The 26,443-nt window shown below is 42.3% G+C and overlaps 2 protein-coding genes across 3 annotated transcripts in view; one reads left to right on the top strand and one right to left on the bottom strand.

Annotated features, from left to right (window-relative positions):
* The window catches only part of LOC132256219 (general transcription factor 3C polypeptide 3), a 135,742-nt gene that overhangs the window by 55,263 nt on the left and 54,036 nt on the right, over positions 1-26,443 (bottom strand). The gene's annotated exons all lie outside the window — the stretch shown is intronic.
* LOC132256221 (protein muscleblind) overlaps positions 21,575-26,443 on the top strand; it is a 153,312-nt gene continuing 148,443 nt past the window's right edge. The window contains exon 1 of one of the 2 annotated variants that reach the window (XM_059752495.1): positions 21,575-22,141. The gene's annotated coding sequence lies outside the window, so the exon portion shown is untranslated. The remainder of the gene's footprint in view (positions 22,142-26,443) is intronic. The other variant, XM_059752496.1, reaches the window with a different exon arrangement.

Here is a 26,443-nt window from a genome sequence, read left to right as displayed (position 1 = left end):
GCTCGTATTAGTCTAAGTACGCTCCACAACCGCCCACAAATTGATTAGAGCCCGGTCTGATTAATATACGACGCAGAACTTTGCTGTCTGTGCGGCTAAGGTGGATGATTTGGGCCCCAATATTGGTGCACAACACGTGGAAATGCGGAGGCGGGCAGCATTTCCTCTGGGCCTGGAAGATGGAAGGCAAGAAATCAGTCGCCAGATGCAGGAAGACGATTCCTGGCACCATCCTATCGGCAACATCTGCTGTTTTAATAAATGTGTTTCTTATTGAATCTCTATCCTCAAAAAGTCTTCTTTTCCCGACGCCCCCCGAAGAGGGGGGTGGCAAAAGGTGGGGTGGAGATTGTCTCGCAAAGTTTCGCTGGAAAAAGTCCTATTTTGGTGTCACATGCCGAGCAACTCGTTGAATTTTGGCTCTCACATGTGAGGGAAAAATCCTAAACATCTCACTTTCAGTTGTGGGCGGATTTCCGCCCCCTTTTCCGCCCGCCAAGGAGCGAGAGAAATTGTATAAATTTTCCTGAGCTTGTTTTTTGGCGCTGCACTTTCCAATACGTCGAGTTTTGGCGCAAAGAAAAGGGGTTTGTTTCGCGAAAGTGAGATGTTTTCTGCATAAATTCATTCATGACACTCCGCATTTCCCACCCACCGTCGAGGTTTTTCCAGTGAGGGTGTCTAAATTGTTGCCTTTATGCCCACCCTGGGGACCGAGGGGCGGCAAGGAGGGAAAAATATTTTTCTCGGCCGAGAGAAGACACGTGAAAAATTGATTAAGGTGCTGAATTCCCAATGAATTCATCCCGAATGACGACAGTTGAGCTCCTGAGAAGTGGAAAAAAGGGGTTGATTCTCGGTGTTTGTCATTCGTCGACGGTGGTAAATTGCATTTTTTTTTCTCTCCTGTTTTACGGCCACAAGGCGACAAAAAGCGCCCCCGAAGATTCCGTCCAAAGACATAAAATCGTGTGCGCCTCAGAATTTTCCACCTGGTGAATTTTCAATATTCCTGGCCTCTCCGGAAGAGCCCGAAACGCCGGCAAAATGATAAACATTTCATTGGCGGCGCCCCAGGGTGTGGGTCAGATGTCTCACCGGAGGCAAATTACATATTTATTATTCTGAATGAGTTTTTCTGTCTCATTCGACTTTCACGGCGCTGCGTCGCGATTGTGCGACTTCATTATCATATTTTTAATTAACTTAAATCACTCTGAGTGACGCACGAGCTGGAGAGACCATGTCATTAATTATTACTCCTTTTCGCCACACGGCCCAGCAAACATCCGCCCATAAATCTCACCGGAGCATCTCTCAGGACTCCTTTCATCCTCACCTCGAGAGTCCTTCAGCCGAAGAGGCTCGAGAGGTCTCACGTGAGTGCTAATATCAGAACGGCGGCAATTCAGCGAGTCAATTGCCTTTTAATTTATGTCATTCCGAAGCAAAGAATTTCTCTATTCACTATTCAAAGGATTTCCCTGGAAAATCGCAGGCAAAATGCGAAGGACTCTCTTCAGAAACGTCTACTTCAGTCCAGGGTAAAGCGATTTTCTTTTTGCTCGGATTTTTCAAGGGAAAACTCACTACGATATCTCTAACCAAGCTTTGTGATTGCTCAATCATTTTTTGGATCGTATTTAAAGGTTGATTATTATTTTCTCTTAATATTGCTGCTAGATGGCAGCAGTGTAAAGGCACGTAGAATTTCCGATTGTATTTCCCAAACCGAATTCTTCTAAAAGGGTTAAGCTAACCGCAAGCTTTCAAAGTTGAGGTACTGAAGAGTAACAATTTCTTATGTAAATTCAAGCAGAAAATGCGTCTTTTCAGCTTTTCGGTCGGGATATTGAAATTTTCCGGAATTCCTGCGAGTGCGGCGCTGATAATTCTCATCTCTGGCATTGCGAGCGGGAAAGCCTTGGATGTATTTTTTCCCGTGGATTTTCCATTCTCATCGACTCTCGCATGCCATGTAATTGGCAACGAGTGCTGAATTTTAAATCACAACACCATTTGGCGCCATTTGGGGGCGAAAGGAGCAAAAGACGGGATGATTCCTCGAGTGTTGCGTGAATGACTGTTGATCGCTTTTGGGAGGAATGGATTGTGGGCGGGGGAGGGGAGTACAATCAAAATGAATTGCACTTCGTGTTGGTCCGTGGGTGGAAAATTGCTACATGATTGCTGGTTTGTCGTGCTATCTGATTGTGGAAAATTTTCTCTCTCTCTCTCTCTCCGTGGGCAACATTTTCCACTTCCCCACAAGCTCGGAATCACCTTCAGATTTTCGGGGATGTTGCTGGCATCCCTCGTACAACTCCATCCACTGCTTCATCGTAAATTCCCATGAATTTCCTCTTTATTTCCCAAGCTGGAAGAGAACAAAACATACTGCAAGACTTTTAATTAAAATTTATCATCCGAACTGACTTTCTGTATTATGCAATTTTTGCTATGTGAAATCCACTTGTTCATAGTTCTTGGCCACATCGCTTCTTCCTTTCCCGCTCAGTTTGTGGCGGAGATTTTGCAACCGATAGACAATATAATGCTCTGCCAGTCGGGGAAATATTAATACAGCAATTTTATTGAACCCACAAAATCACCCTCCTTCGCAAATTCATGAGTCTTTTCCGGGCAGCCACAAATTGGACCACAATCAGAGCCACTCTCTGATTTCCCGGCAGAAGTGAATTTGAGACGCTATTCCAGTGCGAATTGGGTAAATCTGTTGGTGAAATCGACTCGAGGAGCGGCTCAAGTGTTGCAATTGTGAGCCAATGTCAACATTCAAATCCCAATTTGTCGCCTTTAGACACGAATCACTCTCCGAATGGGGGGGAAAATCGACTGCGTTTGAATCACTCTGTTCACCTTTTTGTCCTTGTCGCCAAGGGTGGATTTGCCCTCCTCAGTCTTCAAGAGCTTTTCCATGTTTTATGGCCTGTGTGATTTTTTGGCAAAGATTCTTCCGCTGCATTGCGAAATTGTGGACATAGTCACACTTTTTTGCAGCTCCTCGATGCGTGAGCTCTTCCCAATATCCGCGTCATCTCTTCGCCCGCGCTCAACACTTTGCAACAAGTCACGATCGTGGCGGAAACAAATTTGTTTGAGTTGTTTTGCGTTCGTGTAATAACCGCCCGTCGAGCGGGAAAATTTCCATAGTGGGTGGGGGGGCGTGAGGGTCCCCGGATTGGGGACGGTTGGGGCGCCAGGGACTCTTTGAAATTCAATAAATATGTCAAAATTCTAAATTGGTGTTGAACGTGCGAAAAATATCCAAAGAGGCAAAATTACTCTTCATCCTTGGATGCTCTCTGTGTGCCATCCACATTGGAAAATGATAAAAATTTCCCTACAAATTGTCTCCCAGCCAGTGAATATTTGGGGAGGACGTGGCTGAGGCAGAAAGAGAGAGAGAGAGAGACTGAGAATATTTTGTCAATTTATAGGAGCTGCATTGCGTATCGCTGGGAGAAATGAACTTTTCGCCTGTTTCTCACTCACGCGCTTTCGCGCGATGTTCTTCCGGGTGGTTGGGGGCGAAGTGTGTGTGTGTCCTTGGCTGTGACACCGGAGGAATTATTTTGGGCGCAGAACAGAGAGAACATATCATTACAATGCGGGGAGACTCGGTGCCAGTGAAACATTGATGAAGCACATGAGATGAATGCCAAGGGGCTGCGCCGCCCTGGCAGTCGAAGATGTATAAAAATTGATTCATAAATAATAAACAAGTGTCGGGCAGGCGGAGTGGGACGCGCCGGGGCCCGCAAACTCGTGGCTGCACGAGACATGTCTTTGAGGGATTGATATTGGCGAGCGGCAGAAGAATGGAGTGCCTCGGCAAATTGGCAATTCGACCCCAATTTGAAGGATCACTCAAACTTGCCGCCGCCCGCCCACCCAAATTGGCCATTTGGCTCCCAGAAGAGGAACAATTTGTTCACTTGTATGTCGATTCATTGCCACATTTACATCAATTTCGCCGGGAAAATTGTGTTCAGATGCTCGGGTGTGCAAAACAAGTGCGAGAGACGGATGCAATAAATAATAGAGGAAAAGCCCTCTTTGCGCCCCCGGCGAGAAGGGGTGAACTGCTGCTGAAGGACACGTGATCGCACTTGGGCGCCTCTGAGGCAGAATTGAAGAAACACTCCAGCCGTGATAAGACGGCTGAGGTCGAATTGCAAGATGCTGATTTTGTCCTTTCCGATGGCGACCATAAAATCCTTCTGGTGTCCCAAAACTTCACCTTCGCCCCCGTAATTTCGCATGCAATTTTTGCTCCAAAGTGAAATATTCTGCTGTATCAGATATAAACAATTTTCCCACCCCCGCACAGCGACACAAGCATGTGTGTCTTGCTCAAGTGTGGGTAAAAAGCCATGAGGTGACATCAATATTTGCTGTCTTCGCGCGGAGAGAGTGAGAAACTTTAATAAAACAAGGGAAACAAACAACAGTGGCGACCATAAAAATTTTAACTTCGCCACCCCTTCGACGAGGCAAATTGAAGGATGGGAATTTTTGCCATGTTCAGAAACTATACACATTTTTTTAGAGTCACGTCCTCTGAAAATTGGCAACACACTTTATGGACTGAACAAGAAGCGGGACAGGAGTTTTCCACTCACACCACAAGTCTTTCCCATTCGACTTTTTTCCCCCCGAAGCACGATCCGTGGAGGCTCTCGTGTGAGGAAGGAGAGAACAGAGCCGCACAGGAGAACTAGGACATTTTTCTAGATAAAATATTTATTTGAATTCATTTGTAGCAATTTACTGAGCCAATGTAGCCATTTGTATACAGATTTTGGCATAATTGAAGCAAAAATTGCTGTAAAATAAGCAGAAAATTGATTATCTTCAAACTGTAAAATCATCCATTCTGATCGTGAGTCTCTTTGCGGGCTGAAAGTGGAGGCAAAGTGAGGCGAAATCCCCAATGATTGATGGACACAAGACGAAGACGCACCACACTTAATATATGTTAAACATCCTCTGTGTTTTTTCCCGGGTTGTGTGCCGACAAAAACTCCTCAACTTTCCGTGCCACGCCATGGAAATTAAGTTAGAAGCCATCGAGGGACTCACGTGAGGAACTTTCGACTTTTTCCGCCCCCAACTTTAAGTTTCCCCACTCTTTGGGGCGGGAGAAATGAGAAGTGGCGTCATGCAAACGAGTAGCGCAAGAATTTATTTTCGTGATGTCACACCCTTTAGCCCACAAAGATGACTCCTTGTCGGTGGCAATTGAGGAGCGCGCGGAGTTTCGAGATGGTTGCCAAGATGAAGATAATATGCTTTAAATCTCTACACCACTTTCTGTTAAATTCTTATCCAATATTTGTGTAAGAATCCATTTAAAAGCACTTTTTGAAGGATTTTTCTGACCATAACCTAAAAAATATTACCAAGTGATCTTTAAAGACTCTGTTTGGAAGCTTTCTGGATCACAAAATCCAGACTGCTCGATTCTTGAGCTATCTTGAGCTCTCTGTTGCTGCCGGTATTTCTAGGCTTCAATGGATAAGAATGTACATGCTTTTGGCTGGCAAATGCTTAATTATGCCAATGATTGATGATCTTTCCGATTTCAGCGCATGAATTGATGTCGTATTTTGCGAATTATTCACCAAAAACTTCATAGATTCATAACATAACCTCAAAAAGAATTTTTATGATTGTTTCTACATAAGAAATCAAAAGAAATCTACAGAATTAAGATAATTTATCAATGAAAGAAACACAGAAGAAATAAATATTGTAAGTTTTTCAACACTTTCACTTCCTAATAAATTCTGCTGATCTGTACACCATTTCCGACCAGAGTCTCTCCCCCTTTGGGGTTGCGAAAAGTGACCAAGAGGACTGATAATTCTGACCCATTTTTGTAAGTGGTTCGCGGTGATTAATTATTTTACTCACATCGTCCTTTAAAAGTTTGGCGCACTTGGGATGAAATAAAATGCCATGAAAGCTCCAAATGAATGTCGGAACGGTTGTAAAAAATCACGAGCGCGCATGGTGAAGAGAATAAATATTAAATTAAGGAGTGTGGAGCGAACATTCAACATCAAAGACAAACTTTTCGCATAGACACGATGATTGAAATATTGCCATGGCGATTTTTTTGCTTTCACAATTTGGCTCACAATCACTCTGCTTTTCCACTCATTCCTCAGCTGTGCGGGCGGCAGGAAAAAAAGGGGTTCAGGATGAGGAAAAAAGGCTGCCAGATTAACTCCAACTAATAGAAAATTTCATTAGAATTCAGCGAGAGAAGTTTTTACACATAGCAAAAGCTCACATTGTGAGACAAAGAGGATGCAAAACCGAATCTCACAAAGATATGTTGTTGGAGAAGAAGGGAGTTGAAGTTTTATGTTAATTAAATAATTAATTACTTTGCAATTCTGCTCGTTTGAAACTTTTCACACTGCTTTTTTCACACCCAGTGCAAGCGAAAGCTTTTGATGCAAGTTTCGGCAGAAATAGCCAAATCGCCCTCAAGCCGTTTAATCCATATCCACTGACCGCAAGAAGTAAGACCAACAAAAGGGAGTTTTCTGAGCGGACTGTGTGCTTTCGAAGTTCGCCAGGGGGCGAATTTCGGGAAAAACTGCTGATCGAATTAACGACATTCAGGTGGATTTGTTTGACTTTTGCGAGACTTTCACTGATTTTCCGCCCTGAGCTGCTGGAAAGTGCGGAAGCCAAGGGGCGGATCAGTGCACTGAGGGTAGTTATGAGTGCTTCAAAGAAGCCACCTTGCCTTGCAACTCACTTCAAAGTGCCTGTTTTTCTCCGTCATCAGACAAACAACCCTTCAATTTGGTCACTTTGGCTGTGATGACAGAGGAAAAACCAGCGTCGATGTGCCCTCAAATTTTGCCAATCTTTCGCCCAATAACAGAGCAAGAAGTTTCGGCAAGAACAAGCGCAATTGGACACCCCCTAAATAGCGAATCGATAGAGAATTAAGACAATTTCCATCTCATTGCCTTCTCCTGCTGCACAGTTGCCATTAAATCCACAATCTCTGGTGAAGTCTCGACGAGTCGTGAGGTGAATTTTATTATTCAATCAGATTTTTACCCTCACTTGAGTTGCGGACTGACTGGCGAGGATGTCGTCGCATTGTCTCCAAAATGAGCCGCTTGGGAGACAACTGCAAAATTGCACTACAAGACATTTGGCATTTGCCATAAGAAGAAAGCTCCATTAGCCTCATTTTCCATCCCACATTTCGCTGCTTGGCTTTCGCTCAGAGACCGCCTGATGCGGCTAATTTTTGAACACTTTCCAATTCCATTCCCGGACGCATGCATCTCAATGCCTCTTGGGCGTGCTTAAAGCGGAAAATATGAGATCTATTAAAGAGAAGCATTCCATGAAGGATTAACAGACTTAGGCGCCAAATTGCACACTCTCGCGACGGTATTGTGTTAAAATAATCCTAAAAATCGCTAAAAGTAGAGTCAGGAGTGGAAAAAGGCTGAGAAATTTAAAGGTGCTTTGAGATATTTTGCTTAATTTGGTGTAATTTTGACAAAAAAATAATAATTAGCAAGAATTCAGGGTCGATCAACGACACTGTAAAACGACACGGCAAAATAAGGTAATTATTCACAAAACCTTTGACATGTTTCTCATATTTCTCCATACAAGTTCTCAAATATTTACGGTGTTTTACAGAAATAGGGCGTAATTCAAACGATGCTGTATTTAAAATAAGGATATAGTTCAATTTTAACATTACACCGTCGCTGGAATGAAAGACTTTGCGTTCTAACTAATTTCATCCCGAAATTATGCGCCCTAAACCTTGAGAAAGTCGAAAAACGTAAGATTACAGAAATTCTATTTCTGTTGCAAAATGTTGATTTTTTTTAGTGGCAATATTGTGTCAAATAATGCATTTCTCTGAGTGCATTTGCACAGATGCCAATTGAGTTGTGATCCAAAGGTGCAAAATCACCACCCATTGCTAATTGATTACTTCGCGATGCAGCTGAGCAATTATGAAGACGGTGAAAATGGCAATTCTGCGTGTTGCCACAATTAGATGATTGTGCTGGGCGTCTTCTTTGCCTGGCTATTTCTGCCTCTGGGCGCGCAATGCTTGCCAGAATTCACTGATTTACACATTCACAGGGTTTTCAATTTCATTGACATGCGAAGTTGAGGCTGAGTGTTTTCCAATTGAGCACTTTTGACCCGTTTGGCCGCTCTCCAACGCCATCTTCATTGATACTTTTCCTGCACTTTTTGCCCTCTCGCACTCTTGAGGAATGCTTCAGATGTTATTTTGGCCTTTCGCTGTTCAGGCAGATATGTCATGATGAGCTTGGATGGATTCTCCCAAGTGGAAAAGTGTGAGAAATGTCATGGAGGACAGAAAATGAATAAATTGTGTGACTCTGCAGCCTTCCCACCGCGCCAGGAGCTTATCTCATGACAGGACATCGTAATTTCCCAGCCCGACTTCAGCCGTCAAAAGGCATCTTTACGATTCTCAGACAACGCGCGCGGGTAGCGCCTCAAGACGGGCCATAAAAGATGTGCAGGACATCCTCGCAACCCCTTCTTCCTGGCGCACACCGTGGCGAGGACAATTTGCTGCATCAAAGTCATCTTACGTGCAAGTTTTACGTGGTCTGGCTACGAGTAATGTGTCTCAAACGAGGACCCATCAAAGCGCCAAATTTATACCAAGTCATCAAACATGACTGCATCGAACTTGCAGAGCTTCCACTCCCGCGTCTTGATGCTTTTATTGGCGGTTCGTGAGCGAGAAATGTCGCATTATGATGCTTTATTGAGACACAGTAAAATTATTCAATTTTCACACAAGATTTCATGGGATAATTCTGCAATTTATTAACCGTCGCTCGTGAGAGGAAATTTTTCATAACATCTCTCATCGTCTGGAGAGCACTTCGTGCTTTTTTTAGTGGCTGAACAAGGGCGCCTAATGACTTTCATGGGTTTTGGAGTTTGGTCGTTGAAGTTGTAAAGTAAAGAGGCTGGATTATTGTCTTCAGATCGCATTCGAATGATGAGCAAAGAAAAAAAAACGGCACATTGAAGATGACAGAGAATTTACATGCGATGGAAATGAAGCTTTTACGAGTGCACTTTAAAATATTCTTTGACTGTCCTCTCATTATTTCTCTGTCGGCTTTACTTCATCTGTTCATATTCTGCTCGCGAATGGAACCCAGAGTCACCCTCGCAGACTCACTCTCACCCATTATCCTTATTTGCAGACTCATATAAATTTTTCCTCCATCCTCATAATTTGCTTAATGCTAATCCCCCAAATGTTCTTCCCTTGTTTATCATCTCTCGTCGCCCTCGCCTCGTCGAGCGATAGTTTCATTTCCGCTTTAATAGTCATCCCATATCCCTTTGTCTCTGGGCTGACCCACGAATGGGGTTCACATACGGGTAATCAACCTACACTCTGATGAATTGTGCGCCCAGGATTTAGTGGGGGGGCGGGAAATTGATTTTGTCCCCCGGTGTCATCGATTTTCGCAATATGGGACGAAGGAAGTTCACTGAAAAGCGACTTTATTCGCAAAATCCTTTGGCCGTGAGTCGATTTATTTGAAAGGCTTTTTGAGTGTTCCACCATAAAAAAGCACCACCCAAGCTTGGACTGCGCTTCCTCCATTCGGCGCGCACATATTCTCTTTTACAGCATATTTAATCGACGATAAAACGGCGATACTTTCCAGTGAGAGTGCTTTAGAGGCGAATTAAAGGAAATATATACTTGATAAAATTGTTTTCTCTTCGCATGGAAATTCTTATTCTTTTAATTACAAACCCTTCACACACTCGATGGCGCGCGCACGTCATCGTTAACCGCGCGCGAAGTGGGAGGAAAAGTTTGTTGTTAATCAGCAATGATGGGTGAGAACTGTAACAAGTTTGAATGGATGATTTTCCGGTAAATTTGTTGTAACATTTTATTGCACCATTTCGCCAAATCATCGAGCAACAAAGTCAAGAGGAGCGAATCCGACAGAGAAAGAGAAGAGACATAAAAGAGGGGCAACATTATGAAAAGTGACGCATTCGGCGGCCTCCCAGCCAGAAAACTCACCCCGTTCCACCCTTTGCAACATGCAAAAGTTGAGTGGGATCTTCGACAAGGAGTATTCAGCGTCTCAGACTTTTATTGGATGTCTATTCGCCGTGAAGAAAATATATTGACATTTTCGTGGGTGGACAGAAATCGTTCCATTGCAAGAACCCCAGAAAATGCTCGAATTCACATGTAAATCGGTTATGAGGAGAAAAAGTTGGGCCATTTTGCCTCCCTCGAGCAGATTTGACTCAATCATTTGACATGGGAGAAGTTGATCGTTGGAACTGTGCAACAGGAAGGACACTGCAATTGATTCTTTAGAATTTGTGAGAAATGCAATAGAGAAAGTTTTGCAGAACACATCATTTTCCTACTGAATTCTGCACACTTTTTACAGTACAGCACACAAATTTGCTCTATAACGAATTATTTTAAAAGAATTTTATAAACTCTTTTTCGTTGTTGCTTTTTCAATTTGTTTGTGCCATGAGATTGGGTGTATTTTTCAATTTACAAAAACCAACCTTAAAATGAGACCCTCTTAAGGCGGAACAAGCCTTTCTGCGATGGAAAAATCTCAAGTCAGCAGTTCAGATGACCTCAGGTGGTTGATTTTGAAATAATTGCCCGGGAAAAGGGGCAAACGGAGCCCTGACAAGCGTATAAGACCCGGAGAGACGGCAATTGTAATGAATTTTATTAAGACACAAAAAGTCTCGTGGAAGCAGAGTTGTCTCTAATGGCGCCATGAAGATTCCCTCCTTGCACATGATCTCCAGCATTTAGCCTGCACGTGGGCTTTTGCTCTGAATTCCAGAAAAGTATTAAGGATTCTGTTCATGTAGAAAATGGCCAGCTAAACTTTTTTTCTTCTCCTGGCGTTTCGCTAATTAGATTTTCGTCTTGGAGCCTCCCTTTGGTCGGCCGTGTGTGTGTGTGCGGCGGGGGGACATTTGAAGGTATTTGCTGTGCTGTTGGGGGATGGAGAAAGTTGACTAAGGGATGACTTCTCCATGTACACAAAAACACACAATTGCTGCAAAACGTGCAAATCATCAGCATTTTCCCTCCCCCAAGGGTCGTTTTTCTTCTCTATTAATTCCACCCTCTTTCGCCCTAGTCGACCTTTGTGTCCATTTTTTTTTCTCCCCTTCCGGCCTAACTTTTAATCCCATTTTGACTCTTCGAATGGTATTAATAGAAAAATCCACGAGATTAAAGGCAATCCACTTGTGCAATTCCTAGGGAACAATTTAAATCTCTTTCCCATGCAAATTGACACTCATTGTTGATTCTTTCAATTACGTCTCACTTTCCAACTCAATTCCTGGTGCTTGGGAAGTTATCACATCTGACTGGCGATATGATTTAAATGAGGTACTTTATTCACAGAGTTATCTGAGTTAATGGAGAAGAAGTTCCAACGAGTGAACAATGGGGAAAATTATATGGAAATCTTTGCTCTCATTTCTAGATGATCCTCAGATAATTGCTTTTCGAATAAATTGAATGTGTAAGGTTGATTTGGCCAAGTGAAGTATTCAGGTGGGTGCAAATGTCATGGTGACTGTCACAATAAATGACGTTGCGCTCTAGTTAACGCAAGATGGCGCATCCCAGGGAAACTGGACCTGTTGCCGTCATCTTAAAATCCCATAGAAACTTTCTGCGATTGAGAAGTCGAGAGTGGAAGGGAAGCAGTAAGCAGACTTAATTAAATGTCTTGCGATGTCATCGCATGTTTTCCTGGGAAGAATTTTATTATTTTTAATGGAATTGTGTTGTTTGCGATGGCGCTAGTGAAGGCCCATAAAATCCTTTCTGCCAGCCTCCGCCGGTGATCCCTGGTGCTGTCCAGAGTGATTCACGGCCGTGGGACGTGTTGCTTTTATCACGCAGTCCAATGCGGAAGATGCGGAGAAGTTGGGGCGAGAGGGCAAAAAGTTGGCCCGACGAGGGTCGAAATGGGCAGGGCTATTGGAATAATTGCTGGTGGCTCACTTGAGATGCCACGAAGATGTCCATAAGAGAGATAATTGAACGTCATTGTCGTTGGGAGATGAGAAAGTTGTTTAAATGGAAATCACGCGTCATTCTGCCATTTCCTCACCCACACTCCCATCAATCTGCCACACAATTGAGGCCATCGCCATGAGATGGAATTGATGAGGAAACTTTCATGAGTGCCACCAAGATTAAATTGCAATTTTTACATCGATCGACTTGGGTGAGAGATGAATTTTTCCTTCTCTTCAACATTATATTTCTTCAGATGATACCATCACGAAGACGATGATTCAAGCCCACCAGTCAACTCACACCCACTTGGCGCCCATTTAGATGTCACGGAGGAAATTTATAGGGAAAACTATTATTTTCCACACTGGAAGAGGGCGGAAGAGTGGATCGAGGGAAGGGAACTTCAGCGATATCAAGAGGAGACAATTAAGTGTGAAGTTTGAAGAAGAATATAAATAGATATCTCAGACTTGTTTAAAGGCATAAAATATGCAAAATCTATATGATTTAGAACTGATTTCAATATATGACAGAAGTTCAGCTCACATCGTGACAATCTTGCTTCTTGTCCACATTCTTATGTGTTGTTAAATAAGATTTGAACACTCTTCCGCACTTCTCATTTTTCCTTGTTCTCTTGTTCGCCTTGGCTGCAAAATGAATTTGAATGAGATCCTGTAAACATAGATAATCTTAATCCGTAATTATTCACGTGGTGATTAAATTGATTGAGTCTTTCACGATGTCCGGAAAAATTAATTGCTTGTGGTGGCGCTTAAATTCCCACTCGATTTCACCCTCCGCGGTGCGTTAAAAATTTTTTAATAAATAATAGCTAGGATAGGTGGTGAATTTACCAGAACCTTTTTGTTCTGCACTCTTCCCAATTGAGTGGCGTATGAATTGTCCCTGGAGAAAGGGTGGAGTTTATGATAGGATTATCATGCTTCTATTTTGATCGAATAGATACAAAATGATTCTGCCAGTTTTGCAAACAGTGGCAAACACAAAGATGTAAAATGATGGGGAGCTTTGTTTGGTTCGCAACCCCTCAATAATTCCGGGCCGGGGCGGCTTTTTTCCTACCCCCATCATCATCATCATCTATTTGTCTGTCTAGACAGAGAACTCATTTCACAAATTTAATAGCCACACCACCGATGACAGAATGCGCTGTACAGCACTCTTTTCTGCCGGGCGACCGAGGGATGCCACCCTCGCCGATTGTTCAAAAACAGGGGGTGGCACGCAATTTTGGGTGGGTGGCGAAAGTGTCCATTGACAGCATTAAAATCGTAACTAACAATTTGTAATTCAATTCAGTGGGAGCTTTGGGCAATGTTTTTCTTCATTTGCAAATGTTGGGGTGCTCAAGGGGGTGTTATTGTAGTAAGAACTGGGTGTGCAGTTCAGAAGAAGGGCGAGGAAGTAATGTGTATTAGACAATAGAAATATTAGAATATTTCATGCAACACCTTGAAGTGTGGTTTAGCCTTATTGACTCCCTTTTGGGACGTTCAAAGGCACGTTTAAAGTGTTAAATGGCGTTTCCGCGAAAAAGGCAACAACACGAAGCGTAATAATGGGATTACCGTCTCTATTTGCTTTCATCATCGCAAATTATCCGTCATCGCTTTGCCTCGCGATGAATAATTAGCTATTGACACAATAACGACCCATCCACGGTGTCGCGAAGGGGTTAAGAAAACGACCGGGGGTGTTTGTTTATTTTTCCATGGAAAGTCTCACCCCGCCTCAACAGGTGTCTGCCGGATCCTTTCGCTGACGCGGCGACATTTCGCGGAGGAATGATGCCGCAATATCTCAGCTCGACGGTGGCAAGTGATCAGGAAGTGGGGGTCAATTAAGTTGTGAGGAGCAGCTGAAATAATTCACTGGGGAGTGCATTTGGGGCTGATGGTCGCGCTCCAGTGACATGGAGCTACTTGTGCCTTACTGCGAAGTACTACCGCCTCGGCGCCAGCGCGACACAGTCGTCGCGGCGCTTTGGCGCCCATCGACGTCGCCCGGCGGAGTTCCTGCGGCTGTCCTCGATCTCGGGCGCCAGAGACGCATTCAGCGCGACTCTCGCCTCACGCAAAATTGTCGCAGTGATGAGGAGTGAAATGGGTTGTGAGAGGAGTTTTTAAAGCATTGAATTAAGCTCAGAAGCTCCTCTTGAAATTCGCCTCTGCTGATCTTCGGGGCACAATCTGAATCCTTAAGAGTCCGACATTCAATTGTGCTTCTGCCTCAAGCTTCTCGTCACCATTTTCAATTTTTTTCCAATAAATTTGCCATATTTCAGTCAAAAATTATAATAATTAATTATAATAACGAACGATTAGAAGGTTTTTCGAAGATTTTGGGGTAAATGTTGCAAATTTCGCACCGATATTAATGTAAGATTTGAAACTCACTCTCTTGAAAAATGGCGATTTTGACTTTTCATCATTTTCAATTCATCCGTCAATATGGCTACATGAGTTTTGGTTACATCGATATTAATGAAAACCAATCAATCAATCATACTGAGGCACTTTCTTTGCTCAGTCATTTAATCAATGGCAAAATGTAAGTGATCAATTCCAACGTAAGGAACTGAAACAACGTTTTATCGATGAGGGAATCTCATGTTGCTTCCGAATGTTTGTATATTGTGAAAGCTCCTCGACTTTCCGCAAACCCCCAATTCTGGCCTGATCTCTCCGCATCTCTTTGTCCAACTCCGTGCGGCGCGCAGTAAATCCAAAGCGAAATTCGAACGCAATAAATTTCCACTTAACCACGAAGTACGCAACGACAAATTCCTCTTCTTGCACTTGTCGGGGTCACACGAGGCGAAACTCAACTTTCCGAGGTGATGAACTCCTCGCTCTTGAGATTTTCCATTTGCCGAGATGCTCTCAATTTGTGTGGCAGATTGAATTAACTCGACACTAATTTGTGAGAAAGGAAGAATAATGGGCTGCATTTCAAAAGATGCACTTCTCGAATGAGGGCGAAGAAAGGAGGGTTTTTTCTAGAGAATGCAGCACTTGTGTGTGTTGGGTTTAATTTGCGAATTAGTCGAATGGCAGATGAATTCCAATTGGTGAAATTGTTATGAGCTTTAGGTAATGGTAATTAGTGTTCGAATGTAAAAGCTACTGAATCATGTTTTTAATCAAATTTCAGGCTTGTTTTGCAGCTTTCATCGGAAACGCATTACGTAGATTACATACAGATTGCGAGGCAGAGTGTATTGAGTAAACCATTAAATGCTTCTGCGCTTGTTTACTCTTCACTTTCGCAGGTAAGTCGCAAGAGCGATGTTTTATCCCTGAAAATGCTCTCATCATAAAGCATTGGCCGCAGGAAAAATTCATGGGATAATTTGAAGCTGTCGGTAAATTCTCCTCTTGTACAATCCACCACTAAAAGCTCCGACATCCGATTGTACGTGTAAATTCTTCATGTCATTGGCTTATTTGTGTCCTTTCTGCACGTCTCATTTCTCCTCGTTTCTTCCATCTCTTTGGCACTTTTGTTTGGCTTTTGTGGCAGGATATTTCATGTGCGGCGGAATTGTGGGTGGACACAATATTGAATTACTTTGCCGTGTATGCGGTGGCATCCGTCGATGGTTCATATAGGGATGGAGAGCATTCAATTTTACCACCTTTCATCCTCACACTCGGCGCCGCTTTTTGCCCGCCACCCCCTCAGAAACGAGTGGGTGTCTGTGCTGGGGATATTGAATTAAGTTGGCCAAATCAAATAATTAGAGGATGGCCTGACGAGGAGTCTCTGACTCGACCCCACACCCTTCTGGCCGACCAAATGAGTGAGATGAAGAGCTTTCCCTCTGGTAAATCTTCATCAATTCCCATGCGTCAATTTATTTCTTCCAAATAACAATAAGTTTTTGTTTGAGAACCCCATGCCATTGTTCCTCCTTCGCCACCCCCAAATGGTCCCAATTTGTGTGTGTGTGTGTCTCTCTCTCTCTTCCTCGGCGTGTCCGAGGGTGGAATGGCAAATAAAATAAGTACATGGCAACAACAAAGCAATGAATTGAATAAATGAAATTCAATACAAGGCACCATTACACAATTCTTGTTTTCCTTCCCTCTTTTTATGGCTGTTCTTTTTCTCCAGCATCCAGAGAGTGTTTGCAGCTTTGTTAGCGTCAACACCCCCAAATTAGCGCCTTCTCCCGGACAACGCCTGAGTTTTGTCAAAGCTCTCAGTTTTGCATTGAATGATGCTCATAAGAAGCTAAGACAAATCAACTCTGATTCTGTTTGAGCAGAGTCATCGAATGTAAAACAATAGTAATAGTTTTACAAGTTTTTTTTATTTAAATTTTAATCATATTCTTCTAGTAAAAGTTCAAAAGTTCCTCTATTGAGAGTATACTTTTGGCTCATTTCTTGATTGTTACCATATTTTTCTTAATCTTATGATTTTTTGGTCTTATTTTGAGCACAATTAAAATAAATTTCATGTCTCAATCTCAAAGTTTCTTCAAGTTTTCATTAAAAAATCCACTTTAATACGCACACACTCTGTGAGCCATACTTGAGAAACTCTTCCTTATTGTTGGGAAAACGTCCGGAAAATAATACAAAACATTTTCAACATGAGTCGCGCAATGAAAGTCCAGCAATTTGTCACGATGAAGAAGAGGGTGCGAAGCGAATGTGGGTGGATTTGTCAGGGCATTAAGTTTATTCCGAAAGATGCTGTAATTGCGACTTACGAGGAAATTATTTCAATGAAATGGACGCGCTCAACACTTCCTCACTGGATATTGTCATAGTTGTGTCATTGTCGTTATTTTTAATATTAACACTAATTTTGATGGTGACATGAAAAGCACGCGGTGCCGAGAAATCTTCGCTGTAATTACAATTGCAGGGCAGAGGGTCATGTCTTCCGGGTGGCTGGAAAGACGCGCTCTGGCCGTTTTTTTTCGCGCGGTTTCTTTTCCCGCGCGTGATGCACCGCGTGGGATTTATTTGATTTTGCGGGGTGGGAAAAAATTGAATATCGACTTGCGTGGGCGCATGTTTTGGGGATGAAGAATGTGTGTGTGCGGAGGTTCATCTTGCGCCTCAGATGTGTTTTATGATAATTATTCTGCCAGGGAAGCTTTTGCCCCACCGTCAAAATCACTGGGAAGCCATGCTAATGGGTTAGTTTGATAACTCAGCCCTCGTCATTTGCGTGGCTTAATCTGCACGAGGACGAATTCCGTGTCGCGATCCTCACGAGGGGCTGTTTCTCCATCTGGAGCGGCTGTTGCACGGCAAAATTGACACACGATGAGAGATAATGGGCACAAGACAGACGATATTTGGTGCTCCGGATGAGGGAATTTCTGTGTGGGAAATGGTGTGAGAAGTATTGCCATTTTGCCCTCCCCCACAATTCACTCACCCTTGGCGAGGGTGCAGAGCTTCTACAGAGAAAGCCACAAATTGTACGAGGATGAATCTCTAATTAAATTATTTATTTGAACTCTCTATCCTCACAATTGCTCAACAATTTTCCCAAGACGTGACTTCGTGTGGGTGCAAAAAATATCTCAGAGAATAATTTATGTTGAAACATCTTTGCGAAAATTCACTGACACAAAAAAAACACTTCCTTTTGAGATCCTTTTTTTAGATGGAAAGAATAAGAATGTAAAATATAAAATACCTTTTAGTGTGTGTGTTTTTAAGGAAAGGCGATCAGTGAGATTTAGGAAAAGGTTGGGACGAAAAGTCTTTGGCGTGGTGCTAAAATAAGAGATTCAGGTGGTGCACAATAAAACAATTAAACCCTATTCTTAATTAAAAGTCTTAAATTTAGTCGTGAAGCCTTTTTTCTCCTCTTCTCGCTCGCTCGCTCTTTGTTTTTCCGTGGAAATTAAGAGACAATTTGGGAAAGGCAACATCTGGCCTCATCGCACTGCAGAAAATCCCTGGGAAATAATTTTCTTTTAATTTTTATCTCAAGACGCTCATGCAGTTTCCTTGGGTGGGTAAAAATTCATGAATTATCGCGCCGTTTGTCTCCACGGGGAAAACACAGAGAGAGAGTGAAATCCACCTTCTTCGGTGAGCTGGCAATTGACGAATGTGGCTGAGAAGAAGAGTGTCTTGAAGAGGAGCATCGTAAATTTTCTCCGTCCTTTTTCTCACCCCTTCTCGAGGAATTTCCTGGGGTGATGTAAAATTTTTTACGATCGACACTAACACGGGAGAAAAAAAAACACACACGATAAATGAAATTGAATTATCCCGTTGTGGAAAATTCCCCGTTTTCGACGCGGCCTCTGAGAGACAATAGCGCATATCAGCCGTAAAAATGGATGTCATACGGAAAATTGGATTAATTCACACCAATCATGCATTGCCCAATAAATTTCTCCTCGTGCGACACTCATTTCATCAGGTCGAAAGTGTTGGGCGCATTAATATTAAATTTCACTCTCGCAATTCATCATCAATAAAAGAGGAGTCTCACCGGCGCGCATTCCTCGTGAGGAAAAGCCCGCAGGAAGGAGGAAAAGAGGCATCGTGAGCTGGAGAAAATGTGATGAAGACCAAACATTTCTTGTGGTGGTTGTAACTTTTTTTATTGAATCATTTTGTATCCATTGACGCGAGAAAACATAAATTCACCAAGGATAATTTGACATTCTCGTGTGAAGTGGATTCCCGGGGTGGAAATATTCACCTGATGGCCTCGATAAAAATGCGGGGGAGGCGAAAGGTGAGATAAAAGTGCAGGAGAGTCATATGCTGTGGAGATGAATTGGGAGTCATTTCGAAGGGTGGAAAATTCATGGCAGACTTCAGCTGACAGCCAAGAAGTGGATCGTCAAAAGTGTGATGTTACTGAGAAATTTCACGGGAAATGTCAAAGATTGACTACAAATAATTGACCTGAACTGTTTCATTGTCTATTAAGACGAAGAAATATTTTGTGAATAATTCTCACAATTCTTTATTCTCATAGCATTTAAATAAGCTGTCAAAAAAATATACGAAGACCTGTTTCCTGACATTCTAGTCAGCAGAATTCTTTAGGAATGTCATCTAAAACACTTCAAATTAAGGATAATCGCGAATGAAAATATCTTGCCAATACGACTCATCAAAAACTGCGAAAACATAATTGAAAAGCATAAAGTTGCAACCCAGATTCCTAATTTTTACAAATTGAAATCACCAAATCTGTAAAGTTGCAACGACCACTGAATCTAAATTAGGAAACATTGAATTAATGGCAAGAGAAAATCCAGATACACTTTACAATTCATTTGAATTTCAAACCTCTAATAAAGTGTAAATTATTATTTTCACTGTTCACACATTCTTTTCTCCGCTACTTTCCATACAATAATTTTCCTCACACTGCAAATTAAACCCATAAAAAGTCATCAGAGAGAAATACTTCGCCCCAGAAAAAGGGAAAAGCACACAACAATTCTCTGTGGAATTCTCAGGAGCTTTGCGAGCTTTCTCCAACTCAAGCACTGCACAGAATGCATTTGCCGCCGCTGAGATATTTCAAAACCCACTCCATAGTTTTCATACTTTCACGCGGATAAAGGTGAAAAATATCGCGATGGAATAAAAGGGAAAATCTCTGGGTGGGATTTCCCATTGTCTTGCTGAGCATCTCCCCCAGACCCGGAATCCTGTGCAGATGGAAGATGAAGAGAGCCATCGACATTGTCTCACAGTGTTTCGCAATCAGATCCTCGCACGCAAGACATTTTGCCACGGGAAAATTGTGTTGTTTTGCGGATGAGGGGGAAAATGTTCGCATTCGCGTCGACTTTTCGTGCCAACCCCCAAATGAGAAAGCAGGCAGACTAAATTAGTAATAAATTCTCGGATTAAATTGGCGCATTTACTTAAGGAAAAACCAAAGAAGCATTTTCCACGCAGTGAAATAAAGAAATCACACACTCTGCCGTTAAATTTCCAAAGTGGCGCGAAAATGACGAGATTCCTTCAGCCGCACGGGTGTTAGGAAAATGGAAAATACCTCGGAATTGAGGGTGTGGGAAAGGAATTTGAGGAGTGAATTGTGAGAAGGCGCAATAAAATGTCTAACAAGGTGGAATCATCCTTTTTTTTCTTCTCCTCTCCGCCCAAATCTTCACATTTTTGCAGCAACTCCCCTTCAATTATGCGCGCGAACAAGAAAATCCCTACAAGAGAGGGAAAAATCCATTGGGTGAGTGTATGGAAATGATCCCTATTAGCGAATTCGCATCCTTTGTGCAATGCGGCAGCAATTGGGAAATCTCACTGGAAGAATCTTGCATTTTCCACCGACGAAATCACACTCATAATTTATTCAATTTTCCTCTACTGGTGAAACTGTTTTGCTACTGGGAAAATCCACTGGGAAATAAAGTTGAAAGTTTTGTCTCAACTTGTGGTGAAGATTTTACACAATTCTACAATTTTTTTTACTCTTTCTACTCTTTCCTCTAAATCTTATCTGTGGATGGGAAAAAGATCTACAAGATGTTTAGAAGAAATGACACTTCAAGCAAATGTAATGAGTTTCAAAGTTGCAATAACTGAAAAGACGCAAGAGAAATAGAAAATTCAAGAGAAAATTGGGGTTTTCACTATTTACCAATATAGCTGATAAAGTTCTTTTTCAATTTTTCTAAAGTGGTAAAAGTGATTTTGGAAAGAAGTTTTTCAAGGTTTTAACTTTGAACTGTGCATATTTTCATCAATCTTTCAAAAGAAATCGCATCTTTAGGCGTTGTAGAAGATCACGCTACCAAAGGGGAGATAATATGCCCTTAATCTGTACACCACTTCCTGATCCTTCCACAGAAATTTTGCAAAAAATTAGACACTTCAGAGATCTCGGTTTAACCTATAAAGATCAAATTATTTAATTTTCGCGCCTTTTCTGCTCTTTCTAGCACTTTTCCAGCAGTCACTTTCTTGCCCTCTTCCAGCTCTTTCCAGCACCTTCCAGAGCGCGCGTCTCTCTCTGCCACCTGAGTCTTGTGTCCGCGAGAGAGCGAGACAGCTGCAGTGTGACTTGTGCCGAATTGTCCAACGCGCACCAAAATCGCGCATATTCTGGTAATTTACGCGTTAATCGGATTTTTCCCCCAATCTCGAGCTTTCATTTGATTTTCCGGGAAACGCTGATCTTCACTCACCACATCAATTTTCCCTGTGAAAATTCCGTCTTGATATTTGAACAGGTGTTTGACATGTTCGTCTGACTTTCCGGTTTCTTTTTTTGTGTGACACTCTCACCCAATTGCATCTCTCTCGCACTTGTGGCCTCACGCCTGACTCCAACCGGTGCGTCCATCTCGCTCGCGCACAGTGCAACAACTCCAGCAAGTGGGGAAGGGAGTGAGAGGGACGAGCGTCTGTTGCAGCGCGAAGTGAACGTAATCTGCGCGTCAGGCACCAAAATCGTTGACTATTTTGCACAATTGTGCGTTTTTTCGCTCAGCTCCCGTATTGCTTTTGCCTTCTGCTGTGTATTTCTCCGTGTGTTTTGCTTTAAGTGTCACCCCCGCTCCCGAAGTACATCCCTGCTGTCCACCCACGATCCCCGGTGCCCTGAGAGTCTCACCAGAGAGGAGAGAAACGTGTTTCGTAAAAGTTGGAAAGGCAGTTCCAGGAAGATCTGTGAAAAGAACCGTCGAAAAAAAGGCCCCGACTGTCACTGTGTGCGTGTGAAGGTGGCGGAGAGCAAAAAAAAAGAGAGAATGATGAAAGTGAATAAAAGTCAACAGAACTGTGTGCGAGAGTGAGTCAGAGATAGCATTTCTCCAACATTGCTCTCTGTCCAGTCGCAATAAACTTGTTCCTTGACGTCAATGTGTGAGTTTCTTCTGCTCTGAAAGTGTCAAAAATTGAGTTTCCATAAATCGCTGATCGTCTTGTCTCAGCCCAACTCAAGTCCGTTCATCGTGTGACGGAGAGAGACAACGATAGTTGACACGTGCAACACACCGACATTTTTCCTCTGGTAAGTATTTTACGCTAATTCTGAGGTCATTTTCCATGGCAAAAGCAGCACAAGAGTGCCGAAAAATCCTCCTAAATGATCATTTCTGACGGATTTTTCACACTTTTCCACACTCGTGTGCCAGCGAAATGTCAGTGCGTTGTCCGAAGATTGGATTTTCTGCGGACATTTCCCTCCACGCGAGCGTGTGTGTGTGTGTGTGCGTGGACTTGCAGAAATGCTCGGTCTTCTCGCTTCAACCACGGAGAGTGTATTTTTCTAATTGGAAATGATGACGTCATGGCCATATGATTTATGTTTTGTCGAACAACAAAAGCCACTTAGTCCACCCTCGAGGCCACGTCTTCACGCACACAGAGGCAGCGTGATGGGCGGCTTTGCAAGGGGTTGAAGGGTTAATTGCTAATACATGCACCATTTGGAGTGTAATTGGACTCAAATGATGGTGAGCTTTTCTCTCTGCTCCTGATAGCCTTTGACCATGAAATTTTGGCCATTTGGTCACGGACACGAGCGCCAATCCTCATTGAGGGTGGCTGAGGTGCTTTTCCCACCCCAAACGTGGAAATTGCAGCGCAGAAAGCGGATAATTTGTGCTGTTTGCAGTGAAACAATATCATAATCCTCTAAATACATATTCACTCGTAATAATACATTTGGAAACGTATCAAATGAATTTAATATTCTTCCTGTGATTTGCAATAGAACAGAGAAATATCATAAAATGTGGTCTTTTGGAGTTCTCAGGGACTTATTAAGACATTAATTGTGTGAAATTTCCATTTTTTAACAAAATTTTAGTTGAAAAAAAGAAAGATTATTAACTAAGGAGTTCTTTGACCATAAAATTGTGTTTAAAAATAATAAATTGTACGCAATTTGTATCGATAGTTGGTGAGTATTAAGAATTTCACAGCGAAAAGAAGCAAATGGGATAAGACGATTAGATTTAATGCTTTCTTCGGGGTTTCCTGTTAATTTGAATTTGTTTGACACACTATTTTTTTTTTAATTAAATCAAGGACTGTCAGACAATTTCTCTTGTCATAAATGCTTTGATATAAATTAAATAGACTATTATTTGCTTCTCCAAAGCCCTTAAATTGTGGTGGACTATTGCGAGAGTCTCTCTTGTGTCCCATTTCTTACACTTTAAGCCACTCTCAGTGGCAGACAAAAGTGGCAAAAATCAATGAAGGAGAGTATCGCAAATGAATGAAAACGACTTGGTGCCCACATACAAATTAGCCGCGGCAATAAGCACACATGCAGAAAAAAAAGGAAGACTAGAGAGAGAATCAAAAAGCAAATAGTCACTTTAAATTGCTTGATCTCTTGACATTTAGGCAAATGCTCATTTTTCTCTGTCACTCCTATTTGCCGCCCAAAAAAGCCGTGTGTGTCGCGCGTTCTCCAAAGTCGACGTGCACACAGAGTCGCGCAAGCGAGTGCGAGAAAAATTGAATATATCGACAATGGGGCTTCGCGTGTATAATGACATCATCAAGAGGAATTGAAAGTCGTCGCTGGGCTGAAGATGATGCGAAGGAGAAAAGAGTTGAAGAGAGTTGATATTTGAGATTGAATGTTGACAAATTAGATTCTGGTTTGGACTTGAGTGGATGCCATGTGAAAACACGAAACAAGCTTGTTTGTTGGTGCAATTTTCGCAGTCTTTTGCACGACGAGTGAGACGAAAAAAAGGCCCAGAATTCATTGCATGTCTTCCACTGTGTGCTGTGGTGGCAGTCAATAACGGGCACTCTGCTTGGATAATTGCCAGAATGTCATTCTCGCGAGTGTATGTCCCACAAGTTGCCATCAATTGCTCTGAACTCTTGGCTCTCACTTAACATGTTGAGAACAAGGCGTTTGATTCATTAGGACGAATTCCTTCGTCAGCGTGCAGAGAAGAGGAAAAAGGGATTGCTTCTGAGGGCAGCAGCAGCAGAAAGGAGTGCCGAAAGGCGTACATCAATTATGCATAAAACACAATTGAATTGGTGGATTTGGGGATTTTTTATTCGGCGTGTCTGTTTTCACGGCAAACAATAACAAATCATTAGCATTAAATATTTTATCTCATTGACTTGGGAAATATTTACCTGACAACTCGCGCGCGCTTGATAAAAAAGCAGCGCTCGTTGAGCATTAAATGAATTATTGAATTTTCAACGCAAAGGGACTGTCGATGTTAAATTAAATATTTGGATTTGGGGCACAAAATAATATTGTTGCACAGAGAGTGGCTATCTTTTCAAATTGATATCAATACCAATTGGACAGGAAGTGTTTATGGGGACGTTATTGTCGTGAAATTGCAAAAAGATGCAGCTTAAGAATAAATTTCTTAAAAGCTGTCGCGGACCTGTTTAGAATGAGGAAGTCCGGAGGGATTCTCCAGAGTGGAACCGGACAAATAGGATGCTAGAGATCTGGGGACTTAAAGTGTCCTTGCAGACATGGTTCAAGGGAGTTAAAGGCAAATAGTAAAGTTTCCATGAGTACAATGTTCACGGTTTTCTGTGCAATGACGGAAGTATTTCGGTCTTTGGTAAAAGCTGGGAGAGGTGGAGGGTAGAAAAAAGCCAATTATTATGATTGGGTTAATGGATAAGGACTCTTTTTTCTCTTGGTGGTTCTCCCCAAAGTTCTGACGAAAGTTTCATCACATGATTAGAGGGAAGTTGCGATGTGTCTCATAGGAATTCTCACCACATCCACTCAAATGAGTATAAAATTGTACGTGCCGCTGAGATTATTTTAATAACGTCAAAGACTCCAGCCACATTCAACCCCATTAATTTATTTCTTTTGCTCACTTTTACCCCAAAGAACAGTGTGTGTGTGTGTGTGTGTTTGTGCTTAGAGAGTGGAAGGGAAGCCTTTGTCGGGTGAAGAGAATGACTTCACAATGGGAAAAACTTTATTCATTTCATTATAATTTTTGCACCTCTCCAGAAAGTCTCCTTCCCTTTCTCCACCTGTATATTTGTCAGTTGTGCGATGCCGAGGGAGGATTTTGCCGTGGCAGAGTAAAACTCACCCTGTGAAGATGTCAGTTTAGGGAAGTTTTCATCCACATTTTTCTCACAGTGGTACTCAAGACAAAAATCTAATTTAACAAAACACAATCTAATTTCATGTGCAAATTGTGAGGGGGAGAAAATATATTCTATGCATTCATCTCTCTATATTTTATTGGGTCAGTCAATCTCCTTCTCACTTCTGCCGGGAAACTCTCTGGGTTTATAAGACAGTCTCGGGTTGATGGAAATTTGCATATTGGCCAGTGTGAAAATATTTTCGCCATGGCGAGTGAAGAGCATGGCTGGAATGTTTGATCCTTTTTAGTGTGTGCGCGGAAAAGGCTGGGGTGGGGGGGAATTTATATGATAGACTGCCCCCATTGGAGAGATCATCAAATGAATGAAAATGAATAAATATCTCTCCCATATGATATTTATTCATCCCACCCACAAATTTCGTCCCTCCACCCCTCCAGCAGTGGTGAATTTAAATTTTAAACCAATTCCCTCATGTGGTAGAATTTATTCTCTTGCAATTCAAATGGTTTGGAGTTAATAAATAAAATTTTTGCCATGGCGAACACGTTCGGAGTCCAGGAAAAAAGTTCTTTTTGTACTGAAAAAAAAAAAACAAATTAAATAACAATTAAATTTTATGGTATTTTCTGTGTTCATTTTGCTTGGGCGTCCAATTGAGGCGAGGGAGAAATGTCCAAAATCGAGTGACTGCATAGCGATACTTTTCCCGTGAAAATGTGGTTCTCGGAGGAGTCTGAAGGGGGGGGAGGGAAAAAACGAGGTGTTTGTCGGATTTGTGTCACACAGAATTGTACTAAATCTCTTCATGCTATTTGCATAAGAAGTGTTAGAAAGGGAGATAGATTGAAATCCTCTCATCGCAGTATCATTTAAATCCAACATTCGGTGGCGGAAAAAGGAGCCAGAAGCACTTGAGGAAGTGTAAGGAGTTGCCAAATCCGATTGAGCGCCCCAAGAACGATGAGGAGTGGGTGGAAAAGCCGGGTTACACAGTCCTTCAAAATTCACAGTCACTCGAGAATGGGAGGCAAGAAGAAAACCCGCAGGGTTTCCACTGACTTTCCCACGCTCAACAGTCCACAATGCGGCATTCCGGAATTATACACTGACTCCTTGTGAAGGCATGGAGAAGATTAAAAAGACAGAGAAAACACACAGTGATTATTTATATCAATGATGAAATATATTATGAAATATTTATGCTATTGTATGATAAATCTCTCGGGTTTTGTGT

Source organism: Phlebotomus argentipes, unplaced genomic scaffold (assembly GCF_947086385.1).
Source record: "Phlebotomus argentipes unplaced genomic scaffold, Phlebotomus argentipes genome assembly contig_5, whole genome shotgun sequence".
In the NCBI taxonomy this organism is placed as follows: domain Eukaryota; kingdom Metazoa; phylum Arthropoda; class Insecta; order Diptera; family Psychodidae; genus Phlebotomus; species Phlebotomus argentipes.
This window is presented reverse-complemented; position numbering and strand designations above follow the sequence as displayed.